Source organism: Thalassophryne amazonica, chromosome 10 (assembly GCF_902500255.1).
Source record: "Thalassophryne amazonica chromosome 10, fThaAma1.1, whole genome shotgun sequence".
Taxonomy (NCBI): Eukaryota; Metazoa; Chordata; class Actinopteri; order Batrachoidiformes; family Batrachoididae; genus Thalassophryne; species Thalassophryne amazonica.
In genome coordinates this window covers 33,844,335-33,857,026 of record NC_047112.1, presented here as the reverse complement: position 1 = coordinate 33,857,026, position 12,692 = coordinate 33,844,335, and positions in this window count along the sequence as shown.

Below are 12,692 nucleotides of genomic sequence, written 5' to 3'. Positions count from 1 at the left end.
TTACTAGTAAATTAACCAAAGGATTATCAACTCCTCAGAAAATAATTGCTCACAAATTTAAAAAAAAATCAATAGATTAGTCAATTACAAAAATAATCATGACTTACAATCTCTCTTTGTTGTACAACTTAAAAAAAATCTGAAAGGACCCACTTTATGTCGCTGGGTAGACAACAATCAGCTGACATTTAAAAGGAGAGAATCTGTTCCATGAACTTTCTGTGTTTACTGGGGCATTTTGATGCAGAGATCTACTGTAGCTGTGAGCCTGGAATCAATTTCCTTTGACCTAAGGAACTGAAAAATGTGAGTACATAGAAAGTAATGTTTTAATTTTTGTTTTCTCTTGACTTGTTTTGTAAATGAGAGATTTTGTTCGTGCGTGCTGAATAAACCATTCATTCATTCAATTATGAGCTACAATGTTGTGAAAAAGTTTGCACACTTTTGAGCTTTTACACATTTGAAATTAAAATTTCTAAAATGATGTCTTTTTAAACTCATAAGGAAAATTAATCTGTATAGCATAACATAAATAAAAATTAAAGTTGGGGGATGGGTACGTAAACATTTCCAAGTCATTGAATATGCTCATTCATTCATTCTTTTTTTTTTTTGCCACTTATGTCCAGGTTGCTGTGCCATTAGACAAAGCAACTCATCCCACGCTTCCCTGTCCTCAGCCAAGTCAATCTTTTTGTCCTTAGATGGCCTCAGATTTGGAGGTGCTGATTCCCAAACCCACCCAGTGCATATCAGAGGTCACTGTCTCATAAAGCCAACAAAACTGCCGTACATCATCCACAAAAAGCAGAGATGTAATTCTGTAGTCACCAAACTGAACACCCTCCAATCCTCAACAGGGACTCGCAGTCTTGTTTGAGGGCGGGTGTTAAAGGGTTAAAATATGACACATATGACATAATTTCTCTACTTCCGGGGATGGAAATATGGCACTTTCTCTGAGATTTTGGGCAAATTACACGTAAACAAAATGAAAATACAAACAAAAAGTGATGATGTGGTGGAAAGTGGACATGTGGTTTGTTCATGACCCGGAGCTCAATCGAGGCAGTTGTGTAGGAGAGAAAACGTAGCTACCCTGGTTAACTGTGTAGGCTAACACTGACCGACATGAAGGCTCCTATTCGCCTTGTCTTCCCTTCTTCATTGGGAACTGAAAAACTGCACTTTTTGCAACTGCTTCGGTGATTGCAGGCAAAAATAAAACTGCACACTAGAGTGGCTGTCCCTATAAGTGGTCAGATCCTGTGATGTCACACAGGGTTCAAACGAGACTGCGGTGTCCTATTGTTCTTTGAACTCCTGTCCATGAAAATTACAAACAGGTTTGGAGAAAAGGGGCAGCCCTGGTGGAGCCCAACACCAATCAGAAACAGGTCTTATATCATGTTGAAAATTCAAACACAGCTGCTATTTTGGTCGTATAGAGACTGCATCGCACCTTGCTGCAGTACCCCAAACTCTTGCAGAACCTCCTCCAGGACACCTCGGGGGACCTGGGGTAAAGAGCTGGTCCACTGTTCCACAACCAGGACAGAACTGTCATTGCTCCTCCTGAATCCAAGGTTTGACTCTTGCTTTAAATCTCCTCTCTAGTAAACTGGCCTTTGCCAGAGAGGCTGGGATGTGTGATTCTATAATAATTAGCATGCACTCGCCGATCCTCTTTGTTTTGTTTTGTTTTTTTATATAAGGTTGGACTACAACTCCAGTATGCTAATCTAGAAGTATTGCCTAGACTTCCATGCAACACTGAATAGGCACGTGAGCCATAACAGCCCAACAACATCCAGAGATTTTAGCATCTCAGGGCACATCTCATTCACTCTGAACAACTTGCTATTAAGGAGTTTTTTGACTTCCTCAAAGACTTCCGCAAGACAGATAGCACCAGTGACCAGAGCCGCCCAACTCTTCTATTCTTGCTTCCTTTAAGGAGGGCATGTCAGTAGGGTTGAGGAGATCCTCAAAATGTTCTTTCCACTGCTTGATGATATCCCCAGCGAAGGTTAGCTGCTCTCCACCCTTGCTGAACACAGCCTGGGTTAAGAACTATCCCTTTCCTGAGTAGCCTGATAATTTATTAGAACTGCTTTAAGGCTGAGCATAAGTCAGTCATTTCTCACCAAACTCCTCCTACACCCAGGTTTATGACTCAGTCACCACTAAAGCTGCAATCATTCTGGCCTGCCAGTACCTGTCTGCTGATTCTGTAGTTGTTTGTGCCAACTACAGTAGAGGCACCAGGGAAGTTCCTTCAGAGGTATGATTTGAAGGCAGTATGGCTAGATCTTTCCACCTAACACATAACAACAAAACTTTTTTTCACTCATGGTTAGTGGCTGTGTGAAGCCATTTATTGTCAAACAACTGTGTATACTTTTTAAATCATAATGACAACAGAAACTGACCAAATGACCCTGATCAAGAGTTTACATACCCTGATGATTTTGGCCTGATAACATGCACACAAGTTGCTGCAAACAGGTTTGAATGGCTACAAAAGGTAACCATCCTCACCTTTGATTTGTTTGCTTGTAATCACTGTGTGTGTATAAGGTCAGTGAGTTTCTGGGCTACTACCAGACCCTTGCAGCTTTCATCCAGTGCTGCATTGATATTTCTGTTTTCTGAGTCATAGAGAAAGAAAAAGAATTGTCAAAGAAACTGTGGGGAAAGTTAATTGAACTGTATAAAACAGGAAAGGGATATAAAAAAGATATCCAAGGACCCAAGAATGCCCATCAGCCGTGTTCAAACTTTAATCAAAAAGTGGAAAATGAGGGAAACCAAACCACAGCCAGGTAGACCAACAGAAATTTCAACAACAACTGCCAGGAAAGTTGTTCAGGATGCAAAGAAAAACCCACAAATAATTTCAGGTGAAATACAGGACTCTCTGAAACAAAGTGGTGGCACAATAAGAAGGAAGAAAAATGGGCTGCATGGTCGAGTCACCAGAAAAAAGCCATTACTATGCAAATGTCACAAAGTATCCCATTGGAGTAATGAGACCAAAATTTAACTTTTTGGCCACAACCATAAATGTTACATTTGGAGAGGACTCAACAAGACACACCCTTCCTACCGTGAAGCACACAGGTGGATCACTGATGTTTTGGGGATGTGTGAGCTCCTAAGGCACAGGAAACTTGGTCAAAATTGATGGCAGGATGAATGCAGCATGTTATCAGAAAATACTGGAGGAAAATTTACACTCATCAGCCTGGAAGCTGTGCATGGGACGTACTTGGATGTTCCAACATAATAACGATCCAAAACACAAGGCCAAGTTGACCTGTCATTGACTACAGAATAAAGTGAAGATTCTGGAGTGGCCATCTCAGTCTCCTGACTTCAATATCACTGAGCCACTCTGGGGAGATCTCAAACATGCACTTCATGCAAGACAGCCCAGTAATTTACAGCAACTGGAGACGTTTTGCCAAGAAGAATGGGCAGCTTTACCATCAGAGAAAATAAAGAGCCTTATCCACAACTATCATGAAAGACTCCAAGCTGTAACTAACTTTTGATCAGGGTCATTTAGGTAGTTTCTATTGTCATTATGATTTAAAAAGAGTAAACACAGTTGTTTGACAATAAATGACTTCACACAGCTACTAACCATGAGTGAAAAGTTTTTGGTGTTATCATTCAGATTCTCTGAAAAATGGCCAATAAATAAATAAATAAATGCCAGAGTATGTAAATTTATGAGCAAAACTGCAACTAAATGTTTTTGTAATGAAATGTTTGCTGTGCGACACCTCTGTCACTTCACTGCAGAGCCTTTATTTGGTGCACAGCTGAGCTGAAATACCCCCTTTGAGAAATAATTGAGGAGGAAACTGCAGCTAAGTAAGAGTTAATTTTGTTCCACAGATGCCGGGAAGCACAGTCCATTCCACCTGCCTAACCATCATAGTATACTATTACACGATGTGAAGTGGTAGCATGAATATTTCAGCCAGTAAAGTCCACATTAACACGTTGCTAAGTAACTAATGGACTTCATTATAGTGCATTGTGGTGCTATAATTAAATCACCACTGTTGTCTAAGGTGCTTCCAAATGTGGATTACACTTCATGTTTTTGTTGCCATACGAACTGAACTGAGTACTGACTGTGATTGGTTGATTCAGAAGTGCAACAAACAAGCAATTTCATATGTTTTCATTCACTCATCAATTTGCAAAGTTTGGCAATCTGAATTATGAAATAAATAAATGTTCTTTTTCTACAGATGTGTACATTTCTGAATGGGGGTCACACATGGTCCATGACCATGTTAAAGTGGGATAATTGTGTTGCCTGTTGGGAAAGTGTAGTGACACGGACCCACAACAGGGAGCGTAAATGAATGGACAATGAATGAGCCGAAAATAGAACACTTTACTGTTGTGAATGTGCACCACGAAATACAGAATCTTATATGTAGTCAATCTACAAAAGTGACGTGTGGGCAGGCTCGAGGATAGAAGACGTCTGTCCAGAGAGGAGCCGGAACCCACACGATTTCCACCGCCACCGAACCCGGAGAATACTGGAGCCGCCAAGTTCCGAGTCCCCAGGTGGTCACCGTCTCCGGCTGTCGGATCTGGTACTGCTGGCAAGAAGCAGAAACAATCAAGGGTGGGTGTGAGCACACACCCAGCAAACAGTCAGCAAAACCAGCAGTTATTCTCCAGGTGGGAAAAAACACCTCCACCTCAAACATGGTAACACAGTTGTGCAGAGCCTGAGAGCTACTTATCCATTTTGGCGTGAGGGGTGAAGAGCGTCACTCCTACACAGTCCACAAAACCCAGCTGAAAGCAGTCAACAGGATCTCCTGCAAAAACTCAGAGAAAAAGATCACATGCGTACGGCACAGTCAAACGGCTGAGAGTTTACCTTCTTGGCTTGAAGATATCAGCAGGGAGGTGGAGTTGCTGCCCGGCTTTTATGGAGATGATGAGGTGGTGATGAGTGACAGCTGTCAGGTGGTGATGAGAGACAGCTGTCACTCCCGGCTGCTCACGTGAGGCGGCTGCGCCCTCTCGTGCCTGAAGCCCGCACTTCAGGCAGGGCGCCCTCTGGTGGTGGGCCAGCAGTACCTCCTCTTCAGCGCCCCCCCCCCCCCCCCCCCCTCAACGGGCGCCTCCTGGTACCCGACCAGGCTTGTCGGGATGACGGCTGTAGAAGTCGGCCAGGAGGGCCGGATCCAGGATGAAGCTCCTCTTCACCCAGGAGCGTTCCTCAGGTCCATACCCCTCCCAGTCCACCAAGTACTGGAACCCCCGGCCCATCTGACGGACGTCCAGGAGCCGGCGGACCGTCCAAGCCGGCTCCCCGTCGATGATCCGGACAGGAGGTGGTGCCGGTCCGGGAGCACAGAGGGGTGAGGTGTGGTGTGGTTTGAGTCTGGAGACGTGGAATACCGGGTGGATCCGCAGTGAAGCTGGGAGTTGGCGCTTCACTGCGGCCGGACTGAGGACTTTGAGGATCCTGAAGGGGCCAATGTACCTGTCCTTCAGTTTCAGGGAGTCCACCTGGAGAGGGATGTTCTTTGTAGATAACCACACCTCCCGCCCGGGCTGGTATGCAGGGCCCGGGGAACGCTGGCGGTCTGCATGGGCCTTAGCCCTCATCTGGGCCTTCAACAGGGCAGAACGGGCGGTGCGCCATACTCGACGGCATCTCTGCAGGTGGGCCTGGACCGAGGGCACACCGACCTCTCCCTCCACCATGGGAAACAATGGGGGCTGGTACCCCAGACACACCTCAAACGGGGAGAGGCCGGTGGCAGAAGACACCTGGCTGTTATGAGCGTACTCGATCCAGGCCAGATGGGTGCTCCAGGCCGTCGGGTGCGCGGATGTCACACAGCGGAGGGTCTGTTCAAGTTCCTGGTTGGCCCGCTCTGCCTGTCCATGATACCCGGACGAGAGGCTCACGATCCGAGACAATGTCAGTTGGTATCCCATGCAGACGGATGACATGGTGGACCAGGAGGTCTGCGGTCTCCTGGGTCATTGGGAGCTTCGGGAGGGCCACGAAGTGGGCCGCCTTGGAGAAGCGGTCCACTATCGTGAGGATGGTAGTCATGCCCTGGGACAGCGGGAGGCCCGTGACAAAATCCAGGCTGATGTGGGACCGGGGCGACGAGGCACCGGAAGCGGTTGAAGGAGTCCTTGAGTCTTAGTGTGGTCCGCCTTGCCCCTGGCACAGGTGGTACAGGCCTGGATATATTCCCAGACATCAGCTTCCATAGACGCCCACCAGAAGCGCTGCCGGACCACTGCCACGGTTCTTCGCACCCCTGGGTGGCAGGAGAGCTTACAACCGTGACAGAAGTCCAAGACCGCAGCCCTGGCGGGACGTACAAACAGTTCTTCGGACCGGTTCCTGGGTCCGGGCTCTGTGCCAGGGCCTCCCGGACAGTCTTCTCCACGTCCCAGGTGAGGGTGGCCATGATAGTGGACTCAGGAATGATGGGCTCCGGTGGATCCGACAGCCCTGTTTTGACTTTGTCTTCGTGTACCCGGGACAAGGCATCCGATCTCTGGTTCTTGGTCCCGGGGTGATAGGTGATCTGGAAGTCAAAACGTCCGAAGAACAGTGACCAGTGGGCTTGCCTGGGGTTCAGCTGCTTAGCGGTCCTGATATACTCCAGGTTCCGATGGTCTGTGAAAACCGTGAATGGCTCCGAAGCTCCCTCCAACAGGTGTCTCTACTCCTCAAGAGCCTCTTTCACCGCAAGGAGTTCCCGACTGCCCACGTCATAGTTCCGTTCAGCCGGGGTCAACCTGCAAGAAAAGTAGGCACAAGGGTGAAGAACCTTATCGGACTCCCCGCTCTGGGACAGCACGCCTCCTATCCCTGAGTCAGAGGCATCCACTTCAACCACAAACTGGCGGCAAGGATCGGGCTGCACCAGAACTGGTGCAGTCGAAAACCGACGTTTCAACTCCCTAAACGCGGCTTCGCACCGATCCGACCAGGTGAAGAGGACTTTTGGGGAGGTCAGGGCTGTCAGGGGACTACTAACCTGACTGTAGCCCTTAATGAACCTCCTGTAGAAATTTGCAAAGCCGAGGAACTGTTGCAGTTTCCTACGGCCAATCTCTCACCGCCGCAACCTTGGCCGGATCAGGGGCAACGGAGTTGGAGGAGATGATGAACCCCAGGAAGGACAAAGAAGTGCGGTGGAACTCACACTTCTCGCCCTTCACAAACAGCCGGTTCTCCAACAACCGCTGCAGGACCTGACGTACATGCTGGACATGGGTCTCAGGATCCGGGGAAAAGATGAGTATATCGTCCACATATACGAAGACAAAATCGGTGCAGGAAGTCCCGCAAGATGTCATTTACCAAAGCTTGGAACGTCACGGGGGCGTTAGTGAGGCCGAATGGCATGACTAGGTACTCAAAGTGACCTAACAGGGTGTTAAATGCTGTCTTCCACTCGTCTCCTTTCCAGATCCGAACCAGGTGATACGCATTCCTAAGATCTAATTTGGTGAAAATTTGGGCTCCATGCAGGGGCGTGAACACTGAATCCAACAGGGGCAAAGGGTATCAGTTGCGAACCGCAATCTCGTTCAGCCCTCTGTAATCAATGCATGGACGGAGTCCGCTGTCTTTCTTGCCCACAAAAAAGAAACCAGCACCCATCGGGGAGGTGGAGTTCCGGATCAGCCGGCAGCTAACGAGTCCCGGATGTAGGTCACCATTGATTCGCGCTCAGGACGTGAGAGGTTGTACAGCCTGCTGGACGGGTACTCAACGCCCGGGATCAAATCAATGGCACAATCGTACGGACGGTGCGGGGGAAGGGTGAGCACCAAATCTTTGCTGAAAACGTCAGCAAGATTGTGGTCCTCGATCGGCACCGCCGTCAGATTGGGGGGGGACTTTAACCTCCTCATTAGCAATTAAACCGGGGGGAACCGAGGATCCTAAACACTCCCGGTGGCAGGTTTCGCTCCACTGTGCCACAACCCCAGATGGCCAATCAAGCCGGGGATTGTGTTTTACCATCCACAGGAAGCCCAAAATCACGTGGGAGGTAGAAGGAGTAACAAAAAACTCAGTCTCCTCCTGATGATTCCCAGACACCACCAGAGTTACTGGTTGTGTCTTGTGTGTGATTAAAGGGAGAAGGGTGCCATCTAGTGCCCTCACCTTCAATGGTGAAGGGAGCGCCACTAGAGGGAGCCCTACTTCCCTTGCCCATCTGCTGTCCAGCAGATTCCCTTCTGACCCCGTGTCCACCAGTGCTGGGGCTTGAAGGGTTAAATCCCCACTCAGGATCGTAACTGGGAGACATGTAGAAATACCTGTATGTCCCACGTGAATGTCTTGGCCCACCCTTAACCCAATTTTTAAGGGCGGGCGTTTGTGTTTAACCACTTGGGGCAGTCTCTCTGCAGATGCTCACTTGAGCCGCAGAAAAAGCACTCCCCGCGGGCCAGTCTCCTCTGTCTGTTAGATGATCTCAATTTGGCCCTGCTCGTGTCCATAGCATCGTCAGCAGGGGGAGCTGTTGCCACACGGAGCACCGAGGCTGTGGAGCTTGGGGAGGGTGGAACCTTTTCGGACCCGGAAGGGAGAGGGACGGCGCGTGCCCGGCCACATCCTTCGTCTCACTCCCGACGGCGTTCTTCTAACCGACTGTCTAATCGTATAACTAGATCAATAAGCCCATCCAAATCCCGCGGCTCATCCTTAGCCACCAGGTGCTCCTTCAGGACCGACGACAGTCCGTTTATGAAGGCGGCGCGGAGCGCAGTCGTATTCCAGCCAGACCTCGCAGCCGTAATGCGGAAGTCGACTGCATATTCAGCTGCACTCCGACGCCCCTGTCTCATAGACAGCAGCACGGTTGAAGCGGTCTCACCTCTGTTAGGGTGATCAAACACCGTTCTGAACTCCCTCACAAACCCAGTATAAGAGGTAAGGAGCTGTGAATTCTGCTCCCAAAGCGCCGTAGCCCAAGCGCGTGCCTCACCTCAAAGCAAATGAATCACATAAGCCACCCTACTGGAATCTGACGCGTACATCACGGGACACTGTGCAAAGACGAGCGAACACTGCATTAAGAAGTCAGTGCACGTCTCCACACAACCTCCGTACGGCTTTGGGGGACTTATGTATGCTTCAGGGGATGGTGGGGGGGTTCGTTGAATGACCAGTGGAACGTCTATATTCGGCACCGGATCAGCAGGAGGAGGAGCCGCAGCAGCGCCCTGAGCGTGCGCTTCCACCTGCGCAGTGAGAGCCTCCATCCTGCGGTTGAGGATGACATTCTGCTCGGTCATCAGATCCAACCGAGCAGTAAAGGCGGTGAGGATTTGCTGCAGCTCACCAATCACGCCTCCTGCAGATGCCTGTGCACCCGGCTCTCCCATTGGTTGTCCAACAGATGGTTGACGCCCCTCGGGATCCATGACGTTGGCCGAGATATCCTGTTGGGAAAGTGTAGTGACACGGACCCACAACAGGGGGCGTAAATGAATGGACAATGAATGAGCCGAAAATAGAACACTTTACTGTTGTGAATGTGCACAACGAAATACAGACGATTACAGAATCTTATATGTAGTCAATCTACAAAAGTGACGTGTGGGCAGGCTCGAGGATAGAAGACATCTGTCCAGAGAGGAGCCGGAACCCACACGATTTCCACCGCCACCGAACCGGAGAATACTGGAGCCGCCAAGTTCCGAGTCCCCAGGTGGTCACCATCTCCGGCTGTCGGATCTGGTACTGCTGGCACGAAGCAGAAACAATCAAGGGTGGGTGTGAGCACACACCCAGCAAACAGTCAGCAAAACCAGCAGTTCTTCTCCAGGTGGGAAAAAACACCTCCACCTCAAACACGGTAACACAGTTGTGCAGAGCCTGAGAGCTACTTATCCGTTTTGGCGTGAGGGGTGAAGAGCGTCACTCCTACACAGTCTACAAAACCCAGCACCCAGCTGAAAGCAGTCAACAGGATCTCCTGCAAAAACTCAGAGAAAAAGATCACGTGCATATGGCACAGTCAAACGGCTGAGAGTTTACCTTCTTGGCTTGAAGATATCTCGGCAGGGAGGTGGAGTTGCTGCCCGGCTTTTATGGAGATGATGATGAGGTGGTGATGAGTGACAGCTGTCAGGTGGTGATGAGAGACAGCTGTCACTCCCGGCTGCTCACGTGAGGCGGCTGCGCCCTCTCGTGCCTGAAGCCCGCACTTCAGGCAGGGCGCCCTCTGGTGGTGGGCCAGCAGTACCTCCTCTTCAGCGGCCCACACAACATTGCCGTGGAAATGCAATTTGCTCTTTTAACTTTGGTTTCACACCTGATTGGAAGCAGAGACATCAATAGTCTCAGATTTGATTGATTTGTTTGTGAGATACAGGAGATTTCACAACAGGTGCATTCAGTGGGTCTATAAAGGCCACAGAAGAGCATTACTTTATGTGGAAAAGTCCAAGATGAATAATCATTGAGGTCTTGACCCATGTTAACAGATGCTGTGTGACCAGGTTTAACGTAACACAGTTGTGACCGTAGATGCGAGTGTGAGTGAAAATGAGTTTGTCTGTCTCATCATGGCAGTCCCAGGATGGTGAAGAAGATTGTCTCTTGATCAATTCCTAGATGGGATGGTGGACATGAAGATGACTGAACAGGCCCAGCCTTGACGTGCGCTGGTTCTGACAGACGCTGCATGTGGTTGCTCTGAGCAGTGCTTCTGCTGGTCAGAATTTTGCTGGCTCTCCTTCCTCTTTCTCCTCTTTTCCTCTGTGTTGTTGGTCTGCATTTTTTCAAAGACTTCCACTCTCGTGTGGATCATTATTATCATTATGAAAAGTGGGTCATGTTCTCCAGGACCTGTCCATGGAGTTTCACAGCAGGAAACTTTGGATTGACCATATTGGGTGGAGGCTGATACAGGACCTGTCTTCTTCAGGTTGATGAAGAAGACAGGTCCTACACCAAGCCTGGTGTACGATTCATCAAAGGCTTCAAGGATTTTCTAATGACCTTCTTCTGTAATGGATGACATGCTGCTGTCAATGGCATACTGGAACTCTGGGTGGTGGTGATTTTATTCTTGGCTGTCACTCTGCTCGGGTTGAGAAGCTTTGCATCTGTTCTGTACACAATGTCAATGGATGGTGGAACCTTGTCCTTGAACCCAAGCTGAGTGACAGTCATCTTTGTGGCAAGAATCCTTGGTGAAGAGTGTTGGAGAAGGGACCTCCTTCTTTAAAGACCTCAATGGGAATGTTGTCTTCCCTGGGTGCTTTGTTGTTTTTCATGCCTTTAAGAGCAACAAGACTTTCTTCGAGAGTTGGAGTTTGGCTGATTTCTTCAATGATATCTTGTCTTGGTAAATGGCTGAGCATTTCCTCCTCATCAGTGATTAGGTGGGTGTTCAAGATGTCTTCAAAGTGTTCTTTCCTTCGAGCACTAATGTCATCTTTGGTCTTCAGCAGGCTCAGACCTTCCTTGTTTCAAAGAGGTGCTTGCCCTTCGTGAAGTGGCTGTAGATTGCTTTGGTGGCATTGAAAAAGCCTCTACTGTCATTCCCGTGGGGAGGGCTTGGATTTTAGCAGCTTTGTTTTTTCAGTTTGCAAGTTTCATTTTGTAGAGTTGCTTCGCTTTGCTGGAGTTGAGACTTTCTCTCTTGTGAACCTCTTTCTGGAGGGTGAGGAAAGCTTTTCGCTTTTGGTCGAGACATTGGAGGATCCGGTCATTCTCATCAAACCAGTCCTGATGCTTCCACTTCCAGTGTCGGACTGTTTCTTGGCAGGCAGGTTGTTATAGCCGTCTTGAACTCCTCCCAATGTTTAGGAACCAAGATGGTGTAATTCGTGAGGAGTTCTTTCATTAGGTGCTGTTCAAACTATGCTTTTGTTTCTGGGTCTTTGAGCTTGGTGATATTGAACCTTTTGACAGTTTTGCAGTGTTCAGGCCTCCTTTTGGGGTGGATGTTCAGTTGGATCCTGGAACAGATGAGTGCCCACTTAGTACTGTCTGCTTCTAGTCTGTGGCTGACTGAGGCCTGCTAGCTCTGACAATGATTAGCTTAACTTTGACGATCACAAACAGCCAACAACAGGATGACACACTTATTAACAACAGTTCACTGGAACATCTCATTTACTGTTTCACTGATGTTGACATGAAAACTGCCACCAACCTGTTGAAATTCTTTCTGGAAGTCAGCGTGTCGGTCCTCCGCAGCTATGCTAAAGTGTTAGCACTTAAACGTTTGCTCGTAGCTTCTGTAAACTTGTTCAAATGTGACATATTTCTAAACAGCGCTCATAAACAGGTCAGGGGAACTGTGCAATTGTCTTCTTTAATCAGCTAATACCACTTCCTACTTTTGTTTTGCTGCTTTATATCCAGAACGTCGCTGTTTGAATACAAATGGCACAAACCTGTTGCGGTTTGTAGGCTGCATGCATGTCAGATACGTCGATGTAAGTGTGAGTGTACACGGACCTGAACATCATGAGTGGGCGTGAGAGCACGAAGGGTTTCAGAGAGTGAATTTTACTAAGTGGTGAGCATGAGCATGTTGTCATAGCAATGACTGCCCTCTCTCTCTCTCTCTCTCTCTCTCTCTCTCTCTCTCTCTCTCTCTCTCTCTCTCTCTGCACTCCTTGAGAACCCACAGTCA